This window comes from Diplotaxodon limnothrissa, linkage group LG11 (assembly GCF_057381915.1).
Source record: "Diplotaxodon limnothrissa isolate DT_005_m linkage group LG11, D_limnothrissa_male_GT1.1, whole genome shotgun sequence".
Taxonomy (NCBI): Eukaryota; Metazoa; Chordata; class Actinopteri; order Cichliformes; family Cichlidae; genus Diplotaxodon; species Diplotaxodon limnothrissa.
Genome location: NC_140606.1, coordinates 39532933 through 39547005, shown reverse-complemented (window position 1 = coordinate 39547005; position 14073 = coordinate 39532933). Strand labels below are relative to the sequence as shown.

At 43.4% G+C, this 14073-nt stretch overlaps 1 protein-coding gene across 1 annotated transcript in view; it reads right to left on the bottom strand.

Moving 5' to 3' along the window:
• LOC146623612 (collagen alpha-6(VI) chain-like) overlaps positions 1-13608 on the bottom strand; it is a 60395-nt gene extending 46787 nt beyond the window's left edge. The window contains exons 1-2 of the mRNA XM_085366739.1: positions 13567-13608; positions 6695-6766 (exon numbers count right to left, since the gene is read on the bottom strand). The gene's annotated coding sequence lies outside the window, so the exon portion shown is untranslated. The remainder of the gene's footprint in view (positions 1-6694; positions 6767-13566) is intronic.
• Positions 13609-14073: the final 465 nt, after the last annotated feature.

Here is a 14073-nt window from a genome sequence, read left to right as displayed (position 1 = left end):
GAAGCCTGCCACCAACACTGAACCTAAATCGCCTCCTGGCTCCAGCAGCCATCGCGCTCGCCAGGAGCAGAGGTGGACTCGGGACTGTTTCGGGTCTCAGACAGGGATTACCTGTCCAGCTGGAAGCAGTCTGGCTGCTCGGAATACTTGGCTGAGTTTCCCAGCACTACTAACATCGTTAAGCGAGGGTCTAACAGCGACCACCATCAACAACAACGCATGGTTAAAAATTCACAAACACAATTTAATGATCACTGTTTGTTTTCAGCTGCCAGGATGCACGAAGAGGCAAAGACCGAGCAGCAATTAGGACTGACCCTGGAGGAGATTAGCGACCTCCACAGATCCACATCTTGAGAGCACATGTCTGAACAGAGACGACTGTCTCACTTCAGCCTTAAGATTCTCCTGCTCTGATGATCCAGCTCATCAGATCTGAGAGTCTGTGTTCAGGTGACATGTTTGCCAGCTTGAAGGCCTGTGGTACATAGCCGATCATTAGAGATAGGTTGATCATATTTAAGATCGAAGCATTAATTAATGGCAGGACTTCTTTGAGCAGTTTTGTAGGAATGGGGTCTAAAAGACACGTTGATGGTTTGGAGGAAGTAATTATTGAAGTTAACTCAGAAAGATCAATTAGAGAAAAAGAGTCTAACTTAACATCAATGGTACTAAGAGTAGCTGTAGATAATATTACATCTGTGGGATGATTACTGGTAATTTTTTCTCTAATGATAAAAATGTTATTTGTGAAGAAGTTCATGAAGTCATTACTAGTTAACGTTAAAGGGATGGTTGGCTCAACAGAGCTCTGACTGTTTGTCAGCCTGGCTACAGAGCTGAAGAGAAACCTGGGGTTATTCTTATTTTCTTCAATCAGTGATGAATAGTAAGATGTTCTGGCTTTGCGGAGGGCTTTCTTATAAAGCAGCAAACTATTTCTCCAGGCTAAATGATGATCCTCTAAATTTGTGACACGCCATTTCCTCTCCAGATTACGAGTCATCTGCTTTAGGCTACGTGTTTGAGAATTATACCACGGAGTCAGGTACTTCTGATTAGAGACCTTAGTTTTCACAGGAGCTACAGTATCCAGAGTCGTACGTAGTGAGGAGCTGAAATTATTAACAAGATGATCGACCTCTGTTGGAGCAGCGTTCAGATAGCTGCTCTGCTCTGTGTTGGTACAGGGCATTGAAGATGATAACAGTGGGTGGATTATATTCTTAAACTACAGCGCTTTCAGAGCAGCACCAACTGCAGGCCAACATGGCGGAGGTGGAAGGAGAAATTACCAGAGGAAATGATGCTGAGGAGCACCAGAACAGCACCAAGGGAGCCAGTGGGGAAACAGGAAGCAGTGACTGAAGTTTCAAAGTAAGAGCCAAGGGATGGACCAGTAGTAAATCAAACAGTGATGTTCTTACAGAAGAATAAAAATGAAAAATGGCTAGAATGAGTCACTAATCCTTGGGTGGTCAATACCTGAGCAGCCCTCCAAAGTAAAAGTGCAACCAAGAAAATTATCAGTGGACTCAATGATGTCAGACACGTGAAGCTGGTGGGAAGAAATCCCTGCAGACGCCGTCAGAGCAGGAGAACAGCTGGAGCATAGACAGGATGTCCACATACTTTTGGCTGTTCAATGATCTGATGTGGTTTTTTTAAGCACGTCTCCATCAGGGAACATTTGCACCAACCAGCAGGTGGGTGGGCTGAGAAGAAGACGTGAAAGTTTACGTGAAGAAGACATAAACTTTCAAAAAGAAAAACGCGCACAGTCTGAGTCACTGCAGTTTTAATGTTTAGAGTGAAGAATGCACAGCTTGAAGCTCTGCTGCATGATGTAAAGTCTCTGTCAAACACACAGGACCCCCGGGCGCCCGTGGGGGGATGATGCACTTCCCTCCCTGATTGAAGAAGTGTTTGAAAGCCAGATGTTTGTGCTCTGGATAATCTAAACCCAGGAATTTGTTATTCTGATGTATAGAAACCAAAGTTTGGAGCAACTCTGACAGAAAGTAGCCTCAGCTCTGCTTTCAGCAGCTGATGGGAGTTTAAACCTTCAGCACCAGCAGACGAATCTTTATGCGTCTACTCTGTGAGGTTCGAGGAAAAGCACTGATGATGGAAAACTGCACCGGCTCATCTCAGTTTTTAAACCCACTCTTTGAATAGAACAATGAAACACCCGAGGCAGCTAAAAGATGGATGTGACGGATTTGTTCAGGACTTTGGAGACCTGTGAAACGATCCAGATGTTTCAGCCACTCAGCAGCTCGTTAACACACTTACAGGCACAATCGAGAAAAATATGGACTTCCAAGAAATCGTTGCAGTTTTTCTCTGAACTCATGTGGTGAGAAAAATTACTTCAGGCAGGTCCGACCAAGAAACGTCTTCAAAACTATGCGAGTGTGCGAGCCTTCGAGTCCACCGTTCATCATTTTGTGCTTGTTCTAACTCTGATAGAGGAGGCTAAACTGGTCAGGCTAAACTGGTCAGGCTAAACTGGTCAGACAGGCGACACTCTGAGACATTTAAAAAAGTCAAAGTTTGGTTGGAAAGCAAAGAGTCTTTTTTCTGTTCCAAGGAACAATTTTCAGTGTGACACAACATCTTTTTCTTTTAACAATCTGAAATGCAAATCCCTGCCCGCTCATCTTATCTCTACCACTGACGTTTACATCAGTTATTAGAGGTTTAGATTCCCGACAGATCTGTCATATCTGGTTTCAGTCCTTGTTCAGGTTCTTCACTCAGCATGGAAACCTGTCAGCGTGTTTGTTCACGCAGGGAAAGCCGGCGTTTCCATGGCTACAAACTCCAGGGGCTGGTTATTCTGACCAATGAGAGCAAATCCAGCCCTTCTGTTGCTTTTCACTGGAAATGCAGATCTGAGATCTGTGCCAATTTCTCTTACCAGTCTGTCAAACTGGATCCAACCAGTTAACTTCAGGATGTTTTTAAAGTACAAACTCAGATGCACCAGTTTGCTAAATCAGATTTTAATTATAAGGGAAAATTTCACCACTTCAAAAAGAGCCGAGGAGAAAAACGCGCCATGCATTTGTTATTCATTCGCCTCGTCAGCTCATGTCAGCTCTCTGCTTTTACTAAAGTGGCTCTGACTCACAAACAGTGTTGGTCAAGTTAATTGAAAAAAGTAATCAGTAACTAATTACTGATTACTTCCGCAAAAAGTAATCCCGTTACTTTACTGATTACTTATTTTCAAACGTAATTAATTACTTAGTTACTTAGTTACTTTTTAAAAACACGATTTACAACCTGAATAGTTGATAAAGCGACAGATCTTTCAGCCCAATTCTACTTTTTCTGCATAATCCATCATACAAAATGTAATCAAATGGAAAAGTCTCTTTTTAAAACTTGTTTTGTTAGTTTTAATCTTTTAACTTTATGCATCAAGCAAACATTTAATTATATGCAACATTCTCTGACTTGAATAAATTAGTTTAATATTTAAACCTATTTTCTGCACATTCCAGCACATAAAATAAAATATTTTGTGTGTTTACACTCAGTCTTTCAAATAGATGCAAGTAAAACACAGCAGAAAATAAATAAAGTCAAAGTCTCAGCGGTCCTGTTGCTCTATTTTCACCTGTAAAGCAGGAGTGGGGTAGGCGGAGGTTTACCCTGGTGCAGGTGTGCCGCGGTCAGTGGAAGAATCCGCGAGTTTCTCTGTGAGTTTCCCATTACGTCGTAGCTACTCGGTGCTTGTTCGGAAGTTTAGGGGTTTTTTTCGCTGTAAAAAGAAGTTTTCTTCCCACGCACAGCGGACACTAATGTTTTTGTCACTTTTTATGGAATCAAACTCAAAGTAAGGTCAGTACTTCCACGCTTTAAACGCTGCACGCTCATACTCTCTCCCATAATCGATATGTGATCCATTGTTGATCTGCACACAGCTGTTGTCACGAACGGCGCACTCGCTTACGTCACTGTCGTGAGACACTCTTGCAAAAAAATCACGGTTTTAGTAACGCAGTAACGCAGCGTTCCTACGGGAAAGTAACGGTAATCTAATTACCGTTTTTGCAATAGTAATCCCTTACTTTACTCGTTAGTCAAAAAAAGTAATCGGATTACAGTAACACGTTACTGCCCATCTCTGCTCACAAATGACCTTTCTCCGGCTCTTCCTGCAGCCTCTCAGTCCTTCGTGTCTGAATCTTAAACTCTGAACTGAAGGAAACCCGACTGTTTCACCTCATCCGAGCCTTTTCTTCTGTTCTGAAAGCTGGCGAGGCCTGGCTATTCCTAGTGGGCTCATCACCTTGCAGGTGGCCCAGAGACTTGACCACCTACTCTACCCTGACCAGCTGACATCTGCGACGAGGTGTGGTCAGATTTAAAACTGAATATTCAGAGCCCAAACGCCTGGGATTCGTTTTATGCATGTTTCTCCTCTTATTTGAGAGTTTGGAGATGTGAAAATAAAAATATGCACAGCTGTAACAGTGATACAAACACAAAGAAAGCATTGTAAGCACACGTTAGCTAACCAGCAGACTGGTGTTACCCACAGAGTTATAATCATAAAAAAAATCCCCCCCTCGTGTCTGGCAGCTCTGACGAGGCGTCTCGCATTAGCTTAATTTACTGAAAGTGCCTCTAAAGCTGAACGAATGTTAATGGAGCCTGAAAAGAGGGCAGTGAGGGTCCAAAGAGGAGAACTCCATAAAACTAAAATCCCTCAGCATGTTTTTGTTCAGAGTTAGGAAACCAACCAAAGCTCTGTTACTTAAAAATATTTGTGGTTTCGCAGAATTCTCACCGGGGCTAAAATCTGATATCGGTAGTCGCCACTGAAAACAAACAACATAAATTACGGAGTGTTGTTAATGCACCGAGGACATAAACTGGCTCAAACATCAGGTCGGTGCAGCCAGAGACAGCAGCAGGAGTCTGGGCTGATTCGGTCTCTGTGCTGAAGGTGGTTCAAAACCAGGAAGTGATTATGTTAGTAACAGGAAACTGACATGAACCTAATGACAGGACAGGGAAAGTGAAACTAAATACATTGAACAAAGAACACAAAACTCCTTCAAAATAAAACAGGAAACATGGAGAAAAAATACAATAATCAACAAAATAAAACTAAAATGTCTTGGTACTGGGTCGCACCGTGACATTTTTCTTCCTGTGCAATCGACTGGAAAGCAGACAATGGAGCACTACAGCAATACAGCTTTTGAAGAGCGGAGATGTGGACGTTACTTTTATTTTTATTGCACAACAGGACAAGAGTGTGACAGTAAAATTGGACAGAAGCTGCTAACACAGCTTTGGTCTTTGCAAGTGTCTGCACAGACAGCATGCTAACGCTAAGCTAGCCAAGAACCCAGACTGGTGTTAGAGCTGAGCGCACGCCGACCCGAGCCCGCAGCCTGAGCGACGAGCACGCAGCCTCCGTTTCTACCTGTTCGTGTTTGTAGAGTCGTCTGCTGGTTTTCAACTTTGCTTTGTGCGTTTTAAGTTCAGACGTAAACACTAAGACAAAGATGTGAATCAGGCGGCTGGTGTGGATATTGATGCAGTGCCATAGCAGCGGATTTCAGGGCGAATGGTTAGTATTTAAAATGCATGTGTTTGTCCCAGGCAGTAAAAACATGAAAGTGCTGAAGTATCATTTGATTTTTGTGTTTTACTCGAACGCAGGCATTTCACCAGAAATTACATTTCTGTTGCAGGGGAGGACTGCAAGACCGTCCACAGAACCACGCGGGCCTGGTTCTAATCTAGGACCACATGAACACTGACATGTGATGAGGAGCTACAGACACAGAGCTCTTCATTGGGAGCCTTCTGTGTTTCAGGTTGCTGGAAACTGACTGAAACTAAATCCTGTATTTGCAGATGCTTTTTATGTTTTCCTTTTGAACACTGGAGCAGCTTTTTCAGCACTTTTTAATGTGAGAAAACCACTTTTGACTTGTTTGTTTGCATTTTCTCTCACAATGTTCCCAATGTGAGAGAAAATCAAACAGCAAACTCGAAGGGCTCAGAACTAAAACCGATAGTTATCTGCAGGAAATTCCTCATTATGGATTTGTTGCAGTAACATCCTGGAGAAAGCCGGAGCTAAAGCTAATTATGTAATTACTTCCTGTCACAACTTAAACTAAGCAGCAACAGATGAAAACCACAGAGGATCAGAGACGACCCAACATCAGCTTCAGCCACCAATAAAACTCCACAATCAGCTCCCAAACCAACAAACGTCACCGCAGCAGTGGAGGAGGTGAATCCCTCTGAGGCGAGATTAAAGCACCAAAGAAGAAGAACAAAGATTCGAGCATCTGTGATGAAATGTTAATTAAACACTGAAGGTTTCACAGCTTATTTCAGGTGTCAGTGTATGTGTGCAGTGAATCAGCTGCGAGGTGCAAGGAGAAACCAAACAGATGTCACATGTTTACGAACACTCATGGCCAAGGATAGAAGTGATGAGACTATGGCCTGTATTTGTATAGCGCTATAGTATCAGGCAGCCTGGGATCAAACCACCGACCTTCTGACGAGTGGCTGCCCTGCTCTGCCACCTGAGCCACAGCCAGAAATTAGAAAATATATTCCGTTTTTAAAATTTTTACAGTTCGGTAACTGACTTTTCTTCTTCTTTATTAAACGTTTAAGCAGGATTTTAAACATAAATCACTACCTGGCAGAGAGTCGGCGCTTGGCTCAAGGACACTTCAGCTGGATGACGGGTGGTCAGGAGACTCTGATGATCCTGGATCGCAAAAACAAACAAAGAAGAGTCAGCATCAGCAACCAGCAGCTTCACCCGTAGCGCTGCCTCGACATGCCAAACGCTCACTCGCAGGAGGAACTCTGGGTTTATCTAATTAACCTCGTTTTGCTTAGACATCTGTTCAATGAGGCGCTGCAGCTGCACGCAGAGCTGTGTCTACAACACATTTCCATCATGCAGTTAACAGCTTGACTTCAGATTTGGTTTCCGCTTTGGTCAAAGGGCCATCTAACGTGTAACTTCAGACAAAGCTGTGAGGTCAGCTGATCTCGTTTCCAGATGTCATTAGCTGATGAATTTCGTCGGATTCAGTTTGAAAGATTTTTGCTGGATGTTACATCAAAGCTGCTTTCCCCTGCGTACAGTTGCTGCACAGCTGCAAACCACCTTTTATGCTGTGTCAGACTGATGTTGCTCTGTTCTGGGATTAAAGCTGCCCCGTTTGAAGTGCAGGTATTCCCTCATGTTCTGTCAAAGGAAACCATTGCTAATTTACATGTGTGGGAAGCTACAAATGTTCAGATTGTAAGGCAAACAAATCAAAAACAAAACAGCGTTTGGTTTCCTCGTTTTGATGTGGTCGACTCTGAGGTTTATTTGAAGTGCCAGTACCCTTTCCTCTGTCATTTTAAAGTACAGACAGTGTCACGTGTCTGTTGTTCTAGTAACAGCACAGTCACAGAAACTGTAGAGCAGCTGAAGTCCGTTACACTTAGGGTTAGGGCAGAGTGGTTTACCAAAAGGACTTCACAGGTGTTCCTGTGGTTTGCAGCAGGGGCGCTAATGAAACATTAGCAGAGAAGACGTAGCAGCTGGACCTCTGGATCCTGTTTCAAATCACAACAACAGTTGCTTTATATTGTGAGGTTGACCCAACAATCATATGACCCCCTATGAGCAAGCATTTTGGCGACAGTGGGAAGGAAAAACTCCCTTTTAACAGGAAGAAACCTCCGACAGAATCAGGTTCGGGGAGGGGCGGGGCCATAACAGACCATCCAAGAAGGCGGAGCTCCGGTTTTGCAGAGTAAAAATCGGAACACTAATCAGCAGGAACCTGTTTTTGTGTGACGCTCCCAGCTTGAGAATTAAGCTACACAGCAAAATCTCCAGTGTTAAATTAACACTAGAGAGTGTCTATATGGGTCCACTCCTCTGAGTGTTAAATACAACACTGTTGAGTGTTAAATTTACATTTTTGACAGTGTTATATGTTTAAAAGTAACCCAGTCAGTTTTGAAGATTAACAAAGGCTAACACTGAGCAGTGCTGATCTTCTAACACTGGAAAATAACTCAAGGTGTTAGAAATATTCCCGTGTGATGTTCCAGCTCACATCCGATGCTGGTATATGACAAGAAGTCATGAAAAGCACACTAGGTCCACTTTCTCTCTTTGGTGGACCTTCATGTTAAACATGACTGTTTCCAACACTGAGCTCAGTGCTTGCATTCTGCTTTCATTTAATCTGTTTCATGGCACAGAAGCCACACCCACCTCAAGCCCTCTGTTTTTCAGGGGCAGCCAATCAGAAGAAAGGTGAGAACAGCTGTAGCCCAGTGTGAGATAAAGAAGGCTCATTTTGGACAGCTAATCATGCAAAGCTGCTGAGTCCTAGAATCAAAGTACAGATTATGGCGCACTGACGAGATTTCCATTCATGTGAGGATGAATCCATCAGACGGGGCACTGCATAACCACTTTTCAGTTTTTGCTTCACCTTCCAAAGCTGCTGCTGATCCATCAGTCTCACATGTGTACACAGAAAATACACAAAACCAAAGGAGCTTCCTGCTGCGAGGCCAGCGTCCTGCCCGAGAGCAGATAAACAGGAAAAAATAAATCAGATGTGAGCGGAGGAGTGGCGTGTCTGCAGGGACGTCTCCGCTTCCCCCAAACACACTCAACATGTACACGAAAGCCTCCATCGCACCTGCTCGGCTCATCTGCTCTCAGGCGACTGCCGGGACGACGAGGTCTTTCCTAATTTGGCATCTCGATGTATGCTCCAGGACAAACTGTCATCGGTGCCTCTCGAACTGTCGCTGAGTTTGTACCTGGAGCTTTTTTTAGATTCTAATTATTTAACACATGTAAGTGGCACAAAAAGGTCCCAAGAAGGCAGGAGGGTTATTAAAGCAGCAGAAAATTAAAGAACACAACATGTCTGTATGTCCGTGCCATCAGCTGATGCTCTGTGAATATAACACAGGCCAGATGCAAAAACTGAGCCAGCGAGAGTCACATCCTCCCATCATAACAGAGCAGAGCCCGATGCACAAGTTTCAGCTCAGAACATCAGCAGATGTTAAAAAGACTCCAAAGGTCCATGTCCTCCAGTAAGAAACTCGCTCACGGTTTCTGTTCATGCGCCAAAACTAAAGCATTATGAGACCCTGGCGGCGGCGGCTGCTGGGTTCATGTTTCCCAGAATAAAACAATGAAAGTTGGACAGATTCAACTATGGTGAAAACTCCCACTTCATAATCCCTCCAAGTGGGATGATTACACGTACAAGTATGATTGTGTTTCTTTAGTGAGACAGTGAATGTGCCTCACACCGTGTCACATGATGCAGTGGGAGGCATTCGTGAATCATGACCAGCTGACAAACTGATTTAGTTTTGAGAACACTCAGGAGCTCAGTTCAGACCCGGGCCCAGCCCGCTCCCCGTACAGGTCTCGTTTTACTATCAAACACATGCATCAATGTAAATATCACCATATCACGTTAAATTTTATAATTATATTAAATTCAAAATAGAGTATTTAAAAGTAGAATGGGAGGCAGAGCCTTCGGTTTTCAGGCCCCTCTTCTGTGGAACCAGCTTCCAGTTTGGATTCAGGTGACAGACACCATCTCCACAGCCTCCACTTTCTACTGCTAGTGACCACACAGGTCGTCTGACGGGAGGAAAGCTGTCCTTAAACCCAAGCTGTTCAGCTCAGATTGGATTGTTCTGCAGAGGCTACGTCACTGTTTGTGGAGGAATTTCTGAATTTGTGCTGCTTATCACAGCCCACCGAGACGAGAGCAGACACACACACACACACACACACACACACACACACACACACACACACACACACACACACACACACACACACACACACACAGGAGGAGGGGTCTGATTCTAATCTCATGATCTGATTGGTCCCTGCCTTCACAAACTTTCCCTGCTAATGACTTTACATTTACATTTACTATCACCTCAAGAATATATGAAGGATAAAAGATCTGATGTCTCAACAGGACCTGGAAAAACTAGTCCATGCATTCATCTTTAGTAGGCTTGATTACTGTAACAGCATCTTTACAGGTCTACCTAAAAAATCAGTCAGACAACTACAGCTCATTCAGAACTCTGCTGCTCGAGTCCTCACTAAGACCAAAACAGTGGACCACATCAGTCCAGCTCTGAGGTCCTTACACTGGCTGCCTGTCCGTCAGAGGATAGACTTTAAAGTTCTGATGCTGGTCTATAAAGCTCTGAATGGTTTAGGACCAAAATACATCAGTGACCTCCTGACCCAGTATGAACCTTCCAGATCCCTCAGGTCATCTGGATCCGGTCTTTTATCAGTTCCCAGAGTCAGAACCAGACACGGAGAAGCTGCATTCAGCTTCTATGCTCCTTATATCTGGAACAAACTCCCAGAAAGCCTCAGATCAGCTGAAACACTCAGTTTATTTAAATCCAGGTTGAAGACTCACCTGTTCTCAGCTGCATTTGAATAAAGCACCAAATCCACACTTTAAGCTTAAATTTCAAAACTTACATTTAACTACTGATTTTATCTCTGATTTTATCTGTTTTGATTTTATATACTGTTCTGATTTTATCTGTTTTGATTGTTTGTTTGTTTGTTTGTTAATTAGTTAGTTAGTTTATTTGCTTGTTTTATTCAATTTTAAATCATGCTTTTTATTTGTTCTTGTTTCTAATGTCTCTGTAAAGCACTTTGAATCACCTTGTTGTTGAATTGTGCTATACAAATAAACTTGCCTTGCCTAGAAATGTAAACTCTGACCAAAAAAGGCCCAACAGTCTATACACACACACACACACACACACACACACACACACACACACAGAGACACACACACACACACACACACACACACACACACACACACGTATGGCTCACAGGAGGGGATCTAAGCTATAAAATGAGCAGGTCATACATGGCTGCAGTCGACAGTGTGGGCGTGTCCATCGTTGTGGGTGTGGTGTGTCAGATCAGTGTCATAAACTGATTTTAATAAGCTGACGAGTGGAATACAGTGGAAACCCCCACCCTCAGTTTTCAGAATAAAAGCTTTCTTAAACGTCACTCAGAGGCCACGCCCCTATTAATGCAAATTTGCATGCTTGCATAAATAAAATCTTTCAGAAGAGGCTGAGAGCATCGAGAAAATGCTGGAGAGCGGTGCTGATTCTGGAATGTTCTCCTGGAGCTGAGGGGACCTCACTGACGCACTGCAGACACATTTTAGGCTCTTATATGATGAAACTGCAGAGCTTTTTAGGCGCCGTCCAAAGACTGAAATGGAAACCAGAGGAGCTGCAGATGGAGAGGATGGGGGCTCACTGTATGGAAGTTCAACAGTGACAAAAACACGACACAAACCTGCAGAGAAACTAATCTTTGTTTTACAGATGTCAGCTTTTATCAGCGTCATTTGTCCTGTTTTCAATATTAGTCTACAGATACGAACACATTAACCACACAGCACAGCTTCAACTCGAAGCTTTTACATTCACAGCTCAGCAGTTAGAGCTCTGAGATCCCACAGCGTCCATGAATGTCTGCATCTTCGCGAGGGCCTGCAGAGCCTCGGCACGCAGCGAGACTCGCACGGCCATCCTCAGCCTCATCCTTAAAAACAGTTTGACTTCCTCTCCAACACATTTGTTTGATTATTATTTGATTATCTGAACTTTGTCTGTTTCTGGTGTTTTTCAGTGGACATTAAGCTCGATGTTACTCAAAGGCAGTGACTTGTGTTTGTCTCCTACCCCAGATTAATCCTCAGATTAATGCTGGGATGGATTTCATGACTCCTGGCTGAGAGGAGGACCCACTAACTTTCATCAATAAATTAAAAACCAAACAAACTTAAGTGCGATCTTGGTGGTGTAGGCAATATTCAAATGAGCTCACGTCAGGGGACCCAAATGAAGGTAACTGAAATAACACCTCACAGAATGATAAGAAATGTTTTCATTTTATATTTTGTGTCTGTCTGTAACAGACGGTCACATCTTAACATGTTTAAATATTTTAACTGATGTGTTTTGTGTCCTTTTAAATAATAAAAATCTCATAAAACTTGTGCAAATGTTGTTTTCTCAGAAATCTGTTTTTAGCGTCTTCATCCCAAAGATAAGTTCAGGATGTTTGAAACAGAGGAATCGATCAGAAATAAGGTTGTGTTTAAAAACAAAATCTATTTCCTGATTCAAATCGATTTTGGTCTGAATAAAGTGATCTCGATTCATTAAATCCTGGATTTAAATATAAATGTAATTAATCAGAAACTCCAGAATCAGCTCAACCAGGAGATGAGAGCAGAAACACAGAGCGTGGATCGTCCACAGAGCGTGGATCGTCCACAGAGCGTGGATCGTCCACAGAGCGTGGATCGTCCACAGCCGTCGGGGCTGAAACACAATGATTGCTCAGCTGTGATCGAACCTCTGTGACTCTGCTTCACTTCAGCAGCATCAGGTTGCTTCAGTCTTTGATCGACTGCAGAAGAGTTTGAAGCTTCTCTGCTATAAAAAGCCAGAACAGGAGAACCTGCTTCATGTTTTATCCTCAGTTACTTTGACACAAAGACGTCTGCGGTGATGCTCACACCTCTGATGGAGCCTCACAGCGTCAGCTTTGTCTTATACATGGATACGTGCTGATAAACGATCAGAGTTTTTCACACTCGATGATAGAAATCGGTGAGGACACCCAGCCCTAATCAGAAAGTATTGATCGTCCATGCATTCTGGCTCTGACTCCACCCGAGCCTCCAGCAAACTTTTCTCATGCAGTAAAAGCTAACAGCTGAAAAGTTGACTCTGAGTTTGATTGTGATAAAAACTAAACTGATGTCCTTGCCAAACAGTTTCTGCTTGAAATGAAAAAGCACTTTAGATTTTGGACGTTAGAGCATTTGAGACATTTCAGAGTCAGCAGTATTCAGATGAAGCCACAGTCACACTGCAGCACCGCAGGCTGAGGCTAACAAAGACTCTACAAACCACAAAACCCAACCAGCAATAAAAAACTGCACCTCATCGCGTCTCAGTGATGAACCACAAAGTAAAACATCTGAACGACTGTCTCTGACTAAAAATCAAACAATCATCACAAAAACTGCTGCAGGAAAAAAAACTTTGCACATTCTGTGCATTAAAAAGCCTCCATAGACTCATTTACCTCACAGATGAAATGCAAACAAAGCACTTTAAATGCATCAGCTCCTGTTAGTCTTTGCATGAATAATAATCAGCAATAGGAATGAATCATTTCCCCACACTTGTCGTCCTTTACAGGAAACATTCATAGCTAAGCGTCACCTTTCTACTGTCTGACACAACATTCATGTTCAAACTGAAATAAATGAATTCACAGGTTAAAACTGAGGAGTTTCTGAACCAATGAAAACTGCACAGAGAAGCTGCATGAACATCAGCCTCTGAATCAATCACTATCTGCTCCTTTCCCCCAGATAAATCGCTGCAGCCATCCTACCCATGCACAGGCTGCGAGTCACTTACAGATGTGCCGCTCTGCGTCCGTGCCCTCCACACATACAGCACATGAGTGGTTAGCCATATAGGGAGCTGTAACTTTTTCTGTAGGAAACGCCCTGCTGCTGTCTCCACTCCTCCCACCAGCCTGCAGTGGGGGAGAAGTGATTGCTCATGTGAGTGTAATTTATAGCTAAAGACACCAGATTGGTCTGTGGAGTTTACATGTTGTTCTGCAGGAAACCTGCTTCCTGTTTTCTTCCTTGAGCTCTTACATGGCCTACATACTTGGTTGCTTCTCTGTGTTGCTTCAGAGGACACACCGGTGGGCTCTTCAGAGGGTGCTGATATAACATGTGTACATATGTTCAGAACCACACCAAGCATACTGTGTGCTTACAGCTTGGACTCCATGGTTGATCAGCGCCCCTCATTCCCTCAGCTCATTATGTGCTTCTCTAGGAAAGTCCCGCCTTCTTCAGAGGAACAGACCCTGCATGCTGTACAGGCCCCGCCTTTTCCTTGGAGCTTCCA